General features: G+C 38.7%; 1 protein-coding gene across 6 annotated transcripts in view; it reads right to left on the reverse strand.

Moving 5' to 3' along the window:
• The window catches only part of ABCC8 (ATP binding cassette subfamily C member 8), a 2552355-nt gene that overhangs the window by 1245614 nt on the left and 1292869 nt on the right, over nucleotides 1-13872 (reverse strand). The window lies entirely within an intron of this gene.

A 13872-nucleotide genomic window follows, 5' to 3' on the forward strand; every position in this document is an offset into this window, starting at 1 on the left:
AGCCCTATTATATTTTTGCATCAGGTTTCTGCAACTCCACCATTAACTCATTGTTATCTTGTTCATTTTCTTGTACAAGGCCAAAATGATTCTGCTTGCCTGCAGTTTTATTCTCATTTTTGTTCTTTTTTACCACTGCTAATGTGTTTTCTGATATTATGTCATTGCAGATTTAAACATCCAGATTGTTCTTCCTCTTTTGGACCTCCTTCATTACTCTGAATCACATATCACTGCTGGTGGAGTGATCACTGTTGCTTTCTTCTGATCTCACTCAAACAGTTTCAGGAGCTTGTAAAGACAGTGAAAGATGAGGGAAGTCCTGTTCTAATGAATAACAAAGGTAATCCTTCTACTCTTCTCTGGTAGTTATTAAAAAAAAATGTTAAAAAAAAGAAAACCAGTGACGTTTCCTTGAACTTCCCCTCCTACTGCTGTCCATTGTTGGAGATATTCTACTCTGGTAAACATTCAGAAGTGATTTTGAAAAAGCCACACCAGGTAGTATACATTACTTACTTATAAATTGCAAAACATGAAGAAACAGCCAGAGTTACTTGACAACCACTTTATTAGGTAAGAAATCTAATAGAATGGCACAGTGGTGCAGTGGTAGCATTGTCACCTCACAGCAAGAGGTTCTCCGGTTAGATTCTCGGCTGGAGTGTCTTCTGTGTAGAGTCTGCATGTTCTTCCTGCATTTGTGTGGGTTTCCTCCAGGTGCTCCAGTTTCTACTCACATTTCAAAGACATGCGTCTAGAGTGTTTCTCCCCGGGCCTCTGCTGAAAACTGGCTTTGTACCAAGTCAGACTTTCCCTGTAAACAAATGTTAAATAAAATAAATAAAAATAAAAAAAATAAATAGAGTTAAGTGCTTTCGTCACAGTAATGTAACAAAGGGACTTCTTCAGAAATTCTGACTAATGATGAAAACGCTGTGAAACGTTAAGCATTTGTGAATTTTTGCTGAATTTTTATTTTAAGTGTCATTACTAAAGTTTGGTCTTGGATTGTGGTGGCCCCTTCCAGAGTGTCTTTTTTACTGTGTTTATATGTACAGTCTAGATCACATTCCTCCTCCTTTGGTCCTATACATTGAATTGGATGAAAACAGACAACATCAGATACAAAAGTTATGTATTTACCATAACAATAGGTCTATGTTGTCTGATTTTCATCTTATTCAACCTCCCTCCATCCTGCCCCCTTCCAAATTACCACTTATTGCCTGATGGTTACTGAATGGATTTCACTTGCACCCTGTTTGTAAACAGTCTTATCAGACTCTGATCCCTTTCTTGATATGTTCTGTCATACTAGTACCTAGCTTTTAATGTTTTATTATTACTATAAATTACAGTTTCATGGGGCAAACTTTACCTGAGGTACTAATGTGGAGTGGAGGACATTATGGGTAGGGGTGGAGTCACAGCTCGGGACTGTGAAGCTTCAGAAATGGGGCCGAGCTTGGATCTGATTGGATCTGACAGCCCATGTGTTGAATCAGATTAAAAGAGATATCATTATTTCAGGATAGTTACATTTGGAAATTAAAAGACTTGAAAGCTGATATCATCATTAGTGAAATAGATACAAGGATGGAATTAAGACATTTTTTCATAATGACTTACCCACATCCAATAAAATGCAGTGGGTCCAATAAAATACAGAGGGAATGGATTCCTGATGGGATTCCCATCAATTTATCCCCCCCCCCCAAAAATTAAATATATCAATTCTTAGGTCACATAACAGCAGAGAGAAAAAAAGCAAACTCTACTGCTGATGAAAGTAGTTTTGTGAAACAGCATTCACCCTTTTTTTTTTTTTTTTTTTTTTTGCTGAAACAGCATCGGTACAGGTGATTTGTTCCCACTTGATGCATCAGGGACTAAATTGCTAAAAGGAGAACAAATTAGTCTACTGAAGAGAGGCATGGATTTAAGGAAGGCGAAAAAGAAAAAAATAGGCATTTATAAAATTCAAGTCTCACAGACCAGTTGGTCCAGATTGCTTCCATGTTGAATTTTACTAATGGGGAAAGAGGCACTAACAAAATAATTTTGTATTCATTCTAAATGATGCAAACACAAACAAATTATCACATTCTATGCCAAAAGCACAAATTATAGTTTTAACAAAAAGAAATGGCAATCCATTAGATATGAGAAATTTCAAACCAATTTCTTAATTAAGTTACATATAAAGCTGCAAGTAAAGGTATTTGCAGAAGATTAGACAAGGTATTTCCAGTTATAGCAGCTCAAGTGCAAAATGATTTTGTACAAGGAAAGCAAATATGGCATAACTGGTTGTCCTTGGCAGCTTTCAAGAGAAGAGGGAACAAGATTACATAATTTTATTTCAAGACAGGTGAGGAACAAACAAAATAAATCTATGTGATATAAGAAAAGTCTTTGATTCATTAAATTAGGGTTGTTCTATGCATTCTAATTAAATGTAGGGACTTGCACAAACATTTATAGGACAGAATGATGCATAACTAAACAACTAAAACTGATGTTTGCTGAATGCAGCTTATTTTACAGGAAATCAATATTTATAGGACTACTTGACAGAGTTGCTGTCTATATTCAGGATAGTTTGTGCTCACTGTGGAAGTACTGATATGAAAAGTAAACAGCCATTACAATAACTCAGAAAAGAAGAGGAATGATTAGATAAAATTATACTACTCACTGATTACTGGGAGAAAATATGCATTCTATTGGAAACATTTGGCGAGGCATCAGGTTTACGGTGCCATAAAACTAAAATAGTGATGATGAGACTGGGTTCATGTAGAAAAAGGGTCCATGTGATATGACTAAAAAAATGGAATTCATAATTTATTTTGACTTAGTAGCAAAGCATATATGTTCACAGAAAACAGAAATATGGGGAAATTAAGAAATAAATTACAATCTAAGTTGCCACTGGATGTTTCAAAATCCAGGAATGCACTTAAATACAAACACATTACATTGAAATCTATTTTCAGTGAACATGAAATTAAGCTTTATTTACAGGTGGAGGCAGACCCTTCTGCACTCACCATGTGAGGGGAGACCCTTCTTAACTTGTACGTACTGATTCCACTGTCAGTTAACAGGGGCAAAAACAACAAACTCCAGGTTTGCTGAAAGTGGATTTCATTGTAATTGTAAAACCAATATAGTGATAAGACAGAGGATGGCTCTGTGGTACAAGAAGGAATCAGTCCAAAAGGTAAAGATATCACACTTTTTAGCAGAGGACACAGAGAATTACGTGAAAAATGGAAATGACAGGAACATTGTATATTATAGGAACAATGAAATGAGGTATGGCAAGAGAATAAGAGAGTGGTATGTAATTTGAGGCCAGAATATGAAACTGTTACACAAGTCGCACTTAAAACACCAAACCTAAGTGAAGATGGCAGAAAACTAGATTCAAAAAGCTAGAGATGTGAGAGTCCAGATGTCGATTTAATTCATATATTTTGCAATTATCTCAAGACTAAGTATAAACAGAAACAAGCAGGGTAAGTATGTGAACCAACTTTTTTTATACCAAACTCATTATTGTTAGAGAAGTGTACATTTGGTTTAAAGGGACTACAATATTTGACAGAAAAGCTACATTAAACTGCACAAAAGAATTCTAGTACCTATGTCAAAAGCAGAAATGTCTAAACTTACATGTCTCATACATAAGAAAGTACTCAACTTGTTCATATTTCATTACTAGAAATATATGATTATTTCTATATTATAAGAATCTAGATTGTGCTTATATTACTTAACGTTCAATTTTTATATCCCCATAAAGACAGTTGTTTCTTTACTTATTAATAAGTTATAAAAAATGAAGACTCAGAACTGATCTGTAATTCTCAAAAATACAATATGTAAGTTTTTCAATATGTTCCTCAACCTATATTTTGAACAATGGCAAAAGCTTCCATACACCACTTTTAACTTAATTTAGTTAAAATTGAGTGAAATAAATTATATAAGCTGAACCTTCAAAATGATTGTTTTGTTTTTGTTATATTAGTTGCAAATGTTCATGTTAACTGCTTATTGCACTTACTGCACCATATTTTTTTAAAAATGTCCAATAAATTCACACAGTAAACTGTGTTAAGAAATGCTAATGTTATCATAGTTGTCTACAGTATCTTTATCAGTCAAGATTAAAAATTATGTAATGGAGCTCACAGATACCGGAGTGTATGCACAAACACCAATTAAAATTAAAACAATGTACATAAAACACATCAGTTCCATAAATCAAACATAAAGGCCAATGTCCTCCACATTGGGAGTTTTTGGAACTAATGCACCTTCTATAATCTGATCTCTCAACCTCCTGGGTGGCTCATTGTTTCCTTATAATATATATACCACTACAGGCATTATTTATACATTATCATTAAACATAATGGTGTTCATGAGTTTCATTACATACCATCAATTTTATCAGCATTAGCAGTGCTTGTCAGATTTATTATATATGTACCATCCTGTTACATGTATATCTGACATTTGAAATATTTGTCACAGAATATTTAAAACATTGCATTTTTGAAGCATACAGATATTTTAAGCCATTATACAAGAACAAAGGGGGCATCCACAACTGTGGGCAATACAGAGGTATCAAACCCCGATCACATTGCATGAAAAGTCTGGAGAGGATCTGTGATAAATGAATAAGCAGAGTAGTAGAAAGTAAGATGGGAGATGAGCAGTTCAGATTCAGGTAAGGATGCAGTACAACTGACCCAATCTTTGCAATGAGACAGATAGTTTTAAAGAAGCTAGAGGTATGGAAAGTCCAATTAGGCATTCCTAGACTTGCAGAAAACATCTGACAAGGTCACAAGAAAGATGATTTGGACAGTCCTGTGGAAGTTCGAAGTCCCAGAAACATTGGTAGAATTAGTGCAGGCTATATCCAAGGACCCAATGACTCAAGTATGAACAGTGCTCAGTCTCATACAGGGTTTACCAGTGGGTGATGAAGTGTCATCACAGGCAGATTCTGAGCAAGAACTTCAGCAAAAGATAGGGGAATGGAATGCAAAACTGATGGCACATGGGATAAAACAGAGTACAGATAAGACAGTGGCAAGGGCAGCAAATGGGTAAAATCAGAAGAAGCTGAGAACTGAGACAGCAGGGATGATAGCGGAACATGTTAACAGCTTCCAGTATCTGGGAGGGGTGGTTGAGGAGAAGGGAAGTCTGAATGATGAGGTCAAAGCTAGAATCAGACAGTCTGCAGCCAACTGGCATAGAGTATCAGTTATAGTGTATGACAGAAGGATGTCAAAGAAGCTGAAAAATAGGTGTACAGAACAGTGGTGGAACCATTATTGCTGTATGGTAGAGAAATCTTGGCAGTAAAGGCAGAACAGCTGAGGAAGCTAGAGATGACGGAAGTGAAGTGCCTGAGATGAGTGATAGGATACACATTGTAGGACAGTTGAAGAAATCAGGACATAAGAACAGAAGCCAAAGTAGCTCCAATTGCAGAAAAGATCAAAGAGAACAGATTATGGTGGTTTGGGCACATGTACAAAAAGCAGAAGACACTCTAATGAAGAAAGATGTTACAGACAGGAAGGGCATTCAGCAAAGAGGTAGATGGATTGCATGCAAGAAGGTCTGTGACAGACAGGCATGAGTGTGGAAGAAGGCAGGAATGAGATATTAAATCGAGAGAGATGGTGACAGTTAACACGACACCTTGACCCCATGTACAAAATGGGAAAAAGAGTTGATGATGATAATGACAGCTATTTTAATCTGCTATCAATCTGATTCTGCACTGATTTCAATGGTTTAAACAGATGCACAGCATGCCAATAATTACATTTTTTGATTTTTAATGCTTTTCACCAAGTAAACACCCACTAATGCTATTGCTTCAGTTGAGATGCAAGTCAGAAGATATGCCAAGGTAAAGCATGAATACAGATTGAGTCAATCAAACCCACGTCTGTTTCATTAGCTACTCTTATGACTTTCTTTGCTGCTACCTTGACTAGTTTAGCAACACAGATTCATGTATACAGTTTTGTAAATAAGTCGAAGCACAAATGGCTGCAGCACAATTAAGATACAGTATATCTGTTACATAATATAAATGCAGTCATATACTGCACAGGAGATGAATAAACACTGTGATGCATGACTCTAAAAGTCAGAATTTTTTAAGCATCTTTTTTGAACTTGCTACTAAGTGCAGTGGCCTGAGAGATAGAACATTTGGAGGTAGAGTACGGTTGGATGGAGCCCATGCATGGAGGGTGCACGAAAGCAAACATAAACATTTTGACTTTTTCTATAATCATTCAAGGTGAAGTGGATGGGTCTATATCAGAATATAAACATTTCCAAATGTCAAAGCACATTTATTCGACATGAAAATGTCGAATGCTGACTTTGTTGAATGGCCAAAACATCGATTTCTTTCCAAGGGAAAGAAATCATTCGGCCATTATGTCATACGTGCCCTTTTCCCAACTGTAGTTTCTTCTCAGAGTTAGAATATTTAGTTAGGTGTGTGTGAGGCATGTTGGGGCCAAAGTCCCCCACTTAAATACGTTAGTTTTTATGTTGTAATAAAACAATCAAACACCCCCACGGAATAAATGTTCCAGCGTAGTAGAGAGCAAAATAGAAGTATAAATGCAGAATCATTTATTTCATTCATATGGTCTGATGAAGCCTTAAAGGTGAAAGCGCTTACCAAATCTTGTATTAAAAGTGTTTGTTCTATGCTACGTTGTATCGGTCACATTGTATTGGTTTCAGAAGAATCTTTTACTTGACCGTGGTTTGTTCAAGTGGATGATTCTACATTAATAGTTTTTATGTTGTGTTGTTTGTTGGCCTTCCAATTTCTTTCCCTTGGAAAGAAATCAGTGTTTTGGCCATTCAATAAAGTCAGCGTTCGACATTTTTGTGTCCAACAAATGTGCTTCAACATTTTGAAATGTCGATATTCTGATATATTCCAAAGTGGACTACATTAACTATTAAAAGGCACACATAAATAACTCTTACTTTTACAAGTATGTTCTTTCAAAAATTTCATTCTTGCCGTTTTGAAGGGATCCATGTAAAGATGAATTTATTTATTTACTTGTATTAGTTGACTGGGGTAGAGCACCACTAATCTCCAAGGATTTTTTGCAGACTCAGCCTGGGAGCTGTATCTGGTTAACTGACTTGCTCAGAGTCACACATTTAGGCAACAGACAATCAAATTGTGGACCACAGGACCATAGGAAACAGTGCATTAACAGCTCCCTAATCCTCTGCTTCAACTGCCAGTTACTGAAAAACTGTAAGTCAGAAGTAAATGAAATGAAAATACTAATACAAAGTAAACCATGTTTCATAGACTGTGCTGCAAGTCTAAATATAGCTAATGAAGTGCTTTTTTCCTTATTAATTTACTTTTTTTATTTGTTCCACAAATTCTAAGTCAGTATAATTTTATCAAAGATTCACTTATGAAAAAAATGAAATAGTTTTGTTAATTCGCAAGTCTTGTTCTGTGTAAATTCAATAGAAACATCTTAAAAGTTGTGTACTGGGATTTGAGTATATAAACAACAAAACATACAGTGCAGACAGCTTAAACACTGTACAAGGGGCACTGCTGCATACAGTTTTTTTTATCCCTATCACTTGTACCACAGAAATCTTACATCTTCCTTAATGGTCTGGACTAAGGTAGAATATAAAACTACTGTAAGAAGAAAAGGGATAACGGACTATGTACAATCTCACCATTATAGCTACAGATTTTTATGACTGTCACACATTTTAAAGACGCTCAGAAAGAAATGTTTTAAGCATAGATCGGTAGTCTATTTAGGTCTGCATTCATCAATGCAGAAAAAAAGTACTGCAAAACTTCTAAGAATATAACCACATGGGTCTACTTCATTTGCCCTAACTTCCAATTGACTGACCCCCATTTGCCTGAGACCAAATGACTGAAATTTCATTTGACTGACACTTCATTTGACTGACAAGTATTATTGGCAAGTAAATGGAATATGTCCCCTTCCCCACTGTAGTGCGACCCTGGAGTAATAATATATAGTTAGGGGCTGTGGGGGGTGAAGCCCCCCACTTAATTTCATATTATATTGTTTGGTTTTGCTTTCATATTGCTTAGTAAAACAAAAGTAAGTGGGGGGCTTTGCCCCCCACACCCCCCTAACTATATATTCTAACTCCAGGGTCACACTACAGTGGGGAAGGGGACATATTCCATTTACTTGCCAATAATACTTGTCAATCAAATTAAATTTCAGTCATTTGGTCTCAGGCAAATGGGTGTCAGTCAACTGGAAGTTAGGGCAAATGAAGTAGACCCAACCACATATATACCCAACATATTCTCCTTACAGAATCAGATTGATATGAAAGAAGCCTAGTTAAAATTACTGATTAATTCAATTTAATTTTGCACAAATTTCTTATACTAATCATTCTCACTTCCCAGGAGTGAATGCATCTGAGATTAATGTCACATGAAATATGTCACACCCAAACTGCGATTTAGAAGCAAGTGGCAGAATGCAGTGGATGCAATTGCACAAACACTAGCAGACTGCAGGGCAGGAGTGATTCAGAGGCAAACTAGGCCCAGCCATAATAGACCACAAAATTCTATGATCAGCATATTGTAAAAAGGAGCTTATAATGATAAGGAAATTACTGACATTATTATAACAGGACGATGGTGAATGCAATAGAAGGTAATCAATATGGAGCAGTGATTCAAAAACATATCAAGATAATATCACAAGGCACAAATGCCAGGATAGCTGTTCACATGAAACTCTTGGCATTCTGAGCTGGAGAGCATGAGATCATGTTGCAGTAGCTAAAGATTGTTCACATAGGCACACACATAAGGCATCCTCACGGCTGGCAGCCACAGAATCATCCAGATGCATCTAGCATTTTATCTTTACCATGACACAAAACGTATGACCTGCTACCATATGAAGAAAGGCACCATGTAAGAGCCGATAGAGATGTGTGCTCTCATCTGCAGGGATATTCAAGTGACCAGCAAGGAACACAGTGGGTATACTCCTGATTCCAATGTCCCAGACCCAAAAGGTCATTGAATGTCTGTTCAGACTGATGAAGGCCTGCTTCTGCTGTCTAGGTATCTACAGTGGTGCCCTGCCATATGGTCCATAGAGATAATAGCAAAATATTTGCAGTGTGTGCAATATTATACAAAGTGCTATTATTACACAAACAAATATAGCAATATACTGACATTCAGGATGTCCTGGAATCAGCAGCAGAGAAGGTGCCTGTTGATGAGATCACGGATGAGCCGACCATAGCAAATGATCATACAAGGTGGAAGCAGGTACAATACACTGTAGCACTGGTCAACAGATATCATCTGGTTCACAGCTATGAGCCAGGTCAGACATATCAAATAATAACTATGGTGCATACAACAGCACAACCAGGTTATGATATACAATGCATGAAGTGGCCTCACTGTGTATTAGACATAGCCCTGGTAACAGAATATGAAGACCAACGTACAGTTGCCATCATAAGCAAAGGTGGGCATGGCTACAGTGACAGGTTTTGCAACATGCATTATGCATAAAGAGCAACTAGTGTGTGTGTGTGTGTGTGTGTGTGTGTGTGTGTGTGTGTGTGTGTGTGTGTGTGTGTGTGCATCTGTGCATGTGTATGTGTGTATGTGTGCGCGCGCGTTTCTTAATCTAAAGTGAGCCATCAAGTTAGACAGGAAAGGCATAGTGTTTCTGGTGCAGTGTGCCTCAACAGATATGTCTGGTGCTGATGGGTCTGTGTAAATGTGCTGCACTGTGCTGGGGTCTCATGGACTGGTTTAGGGCAGTCACCAGAATTACCTGTGATGACTGTATACATCCCTGTCCAGCTACGCAACTTTTATAGGGAACGTCACTGGCACGATCCACAATAAGCAAAGAGGACAAAGCACATTAAAGGTGGTTTTGGTACTTACACCCTGACAGCCTCAGTATTCCTAGCATCCCAAAATGGCCTCAACTCTGGTTGCATATGTAGAAATGGTGATGCTTCAGGACCTAGACTGTGTCCTTGCCCTCCAATAGTGGTCTTACCCATCAGAGGTTGAGGATCATTCACAAGGATGGCAATGCCCATGATGATCAGTTGCACATGGACACCTGCAGCATGTATACTCCCCACAGTGAATTTCAAAACTGTTACATAAATGGGCTAGGCTCTCCCTTAGATCATACAGACCATGTACCATACCAATCAACTTTGCAATGGCTGCCATGACATCTGCTTGTGCCTGCATGAAGGACCTGCACATATGTTGTGTGGTGGCTATGGAGATATTCAGCTCATGAGTTGGGCAGGACACTTATTGTACTGTCAACCGTTGGTATGACAATTAGTACTTCCCTCCCCATGCTCAAGGCGTCTGCCAGTGAACAAGGATGTCTGATGCATGTGAAGGAGGGTGCAAACTCTGCTGATGCTTCATCTAAACACTGGCCCTCTGCAACATTGTGAGACTGAGAGGTACATTGCAAAGGCACAAAAGCAGTGTCTAAAGAAGAGGTAGGTAACATACCTGTCATAATACTCATGGCTAACACTGACACCATGACAAAAGACTGCATTGGCTGTGGCAGGGATCCTCAACATCGATCACGCTAATACCCACAGTGGAAGACAGTGACACTGAAGGACCTGTAAAATCAGAAAAACTCTCCCATGTGCATTAATGCATCTTTCTCAAACAGCAACATCCCAGTAATGGCACAGCAATAAAGCTGAAATGACTTGCAAAGTCTATAGGCCGCATACCTTGTGCAGACTGACATTGCTGCTGAAGTTTGAATGTGCCTGTAATAACAAAATGATCATACTCATTACATGAAGTTGGTCTGAACAAGGCAGATTCCAATACATATTATATATGCTAGGTAATATCCACCTGGGGTATTGCCAACTGACACCTGAAGTGCTCTGTGAAGTTCATCCATTAAGTATGAGAAGCCTGTTTTGCCCTTCAGACAGAGATATGAGTAGGTCCTCCATGTCAGAAGTGACTCTGCCAGTGGACTCTCCCCCCACTTTGTAGCCATCCATGTCTATGCCAGGTGGGTTGTCATGTTGCATGTATGAGCAATCATGCTGGTGGTCCTATGTTATACTTGGCCACATGTGTGATTATGGTCCCTGACTGCTTTGACTTTTTCAGTTAGGTCCCAGAAGACATACTGGCTAAAGATGTAGTATTTCTTATCAGTAAAGAATATCTGAAGATTACACTCATGGAGGTCCTTCAATAAACTGTCATTCTGTGTCTAGTAGACCTTCTTCTTTCAGTACTTCTGAGACATTTTCCCAGAAAAATACAAGGATGTAAACATGTAAGTTGTTGCTGAAATTTAACCCTTCCTACCACATCTCACTACTCTACAACAAAGTAATGTACCCATGGACTGTGTTACATCCCACCTATGAAAAAGCAAATGTCACCTGAACAGGTGCCTGCAGCTTAAGAGAAGTCAGTATGACATTGTATACATGTGTCGACACATGCTAGACAGCAGCCTGTACCTGTAAAGATGTTTCTGCCAAAATACAGGGATTTCTGAAGCATGTTCTGTGTGCAAAGGGCCCGTAATGTCACACATACATCGTCCACCATGAATGAAAGGTAAAATTTTGTTCTCCTGTATTCTATCTGTTCCTGTCACTGCTGTGGTGCTACAGGCCCTGTCAATGCACTATAATGGAAATTTATGTCACCCACCCTGCACATGTCATACACAGTCAATGAAAACGATAAATATGAATCATGGCTTTAGCCCACTGTATTCTATCTGTTCCTGTCACTGCTGGAGTAAGCAGGCCATCTGTAAGCATGTCAATGACACCACCTACTATGATGCAGATACTGTTTGCTATACATTTATGTCAGTATCGCTTCCCCAACTCAGATGTAGCCTGGACCATCTATTCCAGTGCTAAGAATATGTCAGAGCATGAGTGCTGCCATGCTGTATAGCAAGTATTTGTAACAGGTTTATTTCAATGTATTTTACTGAATAACTACATGTGCCATTCCGGGACATATTTCCATGTGCCTTTTCATTTTCTGTACTGTTTTTCATCTACTGGGTAGATAAAGAAGAACCAGTTGCTACTTTTGAAGGCATATGGAGCATCTCTCCAAACATAGGATAAGTAAGAAAGCTAATAGACATACTACAGTTGTGGGTTGGTAGAATAGTTTAGGTGTTTACCTGACACACAAAAGGGACAGTTTTGATTCTTACCATTGAACAGGAAAATATCTAATCTTAAAGCAGCCCACAAGGACAGCTAGTGCAGTGCTTACCTGTGGACCTATATCCAAATACAGATGTTAGGGAAGAATACTCCGTTAAGATATGCTTACGTCTGGTTAATTTTTAACACCCATGAGGAACAATACTGTCTACCTCAGGGTACACCTTCTCTGTCCACGGCTTACATGGGAAATGACCCACCCACTTGACATTTTAATGGGTTCATCATCTTCATGGTGGTGAAAATATGTCTGTCACAGCATGCCTGCATATCTTTCCTATTGCAACAAACTGATCCATTAACATGGTGTGTGCACTGCCACAACCCTGGTGGCATTACCCCAAGCAGCATTCACATTTCCCTGTAGTTACAGTGAAATGCCGCCAAAACTGCTTATGCTTGTGCCGCATATACCCACTGACATTCTGTCTTTATGACTACCTTACATAATGGTACTTACCTACTCGTGGTAGATGCTCACTTTGTGCTGACAGATGCAAATGGTACTGCCACAGTACTGTCTGCCTTCAGTTCACCAAACTGGCATGGTGAACATGTTGCAATACATATTCTGTACTATGGCCATGTCCATCAAGCATTTTATTGGCCATTACCATTATAACATATCAACACTGTTGTGCACACACACCTTCCAAGACCTCTGCTGTCCCCAGCACATTACCAACATCATTGTTGAAGATTCTCCTTGGGGATAGGAAATATCCAAGAGGGAACCTTTGCCACAGCCTTCTCTAATAGAACCATATCCTACGCCATGCCTTGTTATAATTATGCCTCCTACTATTAATGCATAACTAGCCATTTGATCCTTCACTACCTACTTGTATGTCTGAGAGTCAGATGCAGATTTTCTCTCTCACTATCCTGCTTTTATTTGATGCTTATTGTTTTTTTTTCCACATTTATTTTATAATTCTGTGCAGTACTACACACAACTGTGTCTGTGCTGTGGCAGGGATTCCCACACTATCATCTTGTAATGTCTTCCCCTACTGGGTATCTTATCTTCCTCTAGGCCTGCTTTTCACAGGGTGACATTGTGCATCCAACAGAGGGTGATCTGGAGGGTCCCTTGGTTGTCCTTCGCAAAAGTTCATTGGGGTGGGGTTGCCACACTCCCTTTTAACACTGTCTGTAGGTCCGAGTGTGTGTACACAGTAGGAGGTGGAGGAAGTGCTGAAGGTACTGCTGGATCAGTGTCTTGATACCAAGTTTGGCCATATGGCTAAAGTCATTGTGTGATTATCAGAGTCACACCACTTCCTGGCACTGCCTAGTATATCAACAGAGGCTGAGTCCACCTGAAAGGACAGTTGAGGAAGGGAATGACCTCTGCCCAAATCAGTGCCTGGGTCCTGCATAGTGAAGCACAAAAGGATGCCATCATATTACCTATCCCCATTTATGTTGTTCTCTTTATTCGTGTTTCACCTTCTTCCACTGTTTGCAGTCTAGTTCTCCCCATCAACAGTTGTCCTC

Source organism: Protopterus annectens, chromosome 9.part0, assembly GCF_019279795.1.
Source record: "Protopterus annectens isolate FY-2018-M chromosome 9.part0, PAN1.0, whole genome shotgun sequence".
Classification (NCBI taxonomy): Eukaryota; Metazoa; Chordata; order Ceratodontiformes; family Protopteridae; genus Protopterus; species Protopterus annectens.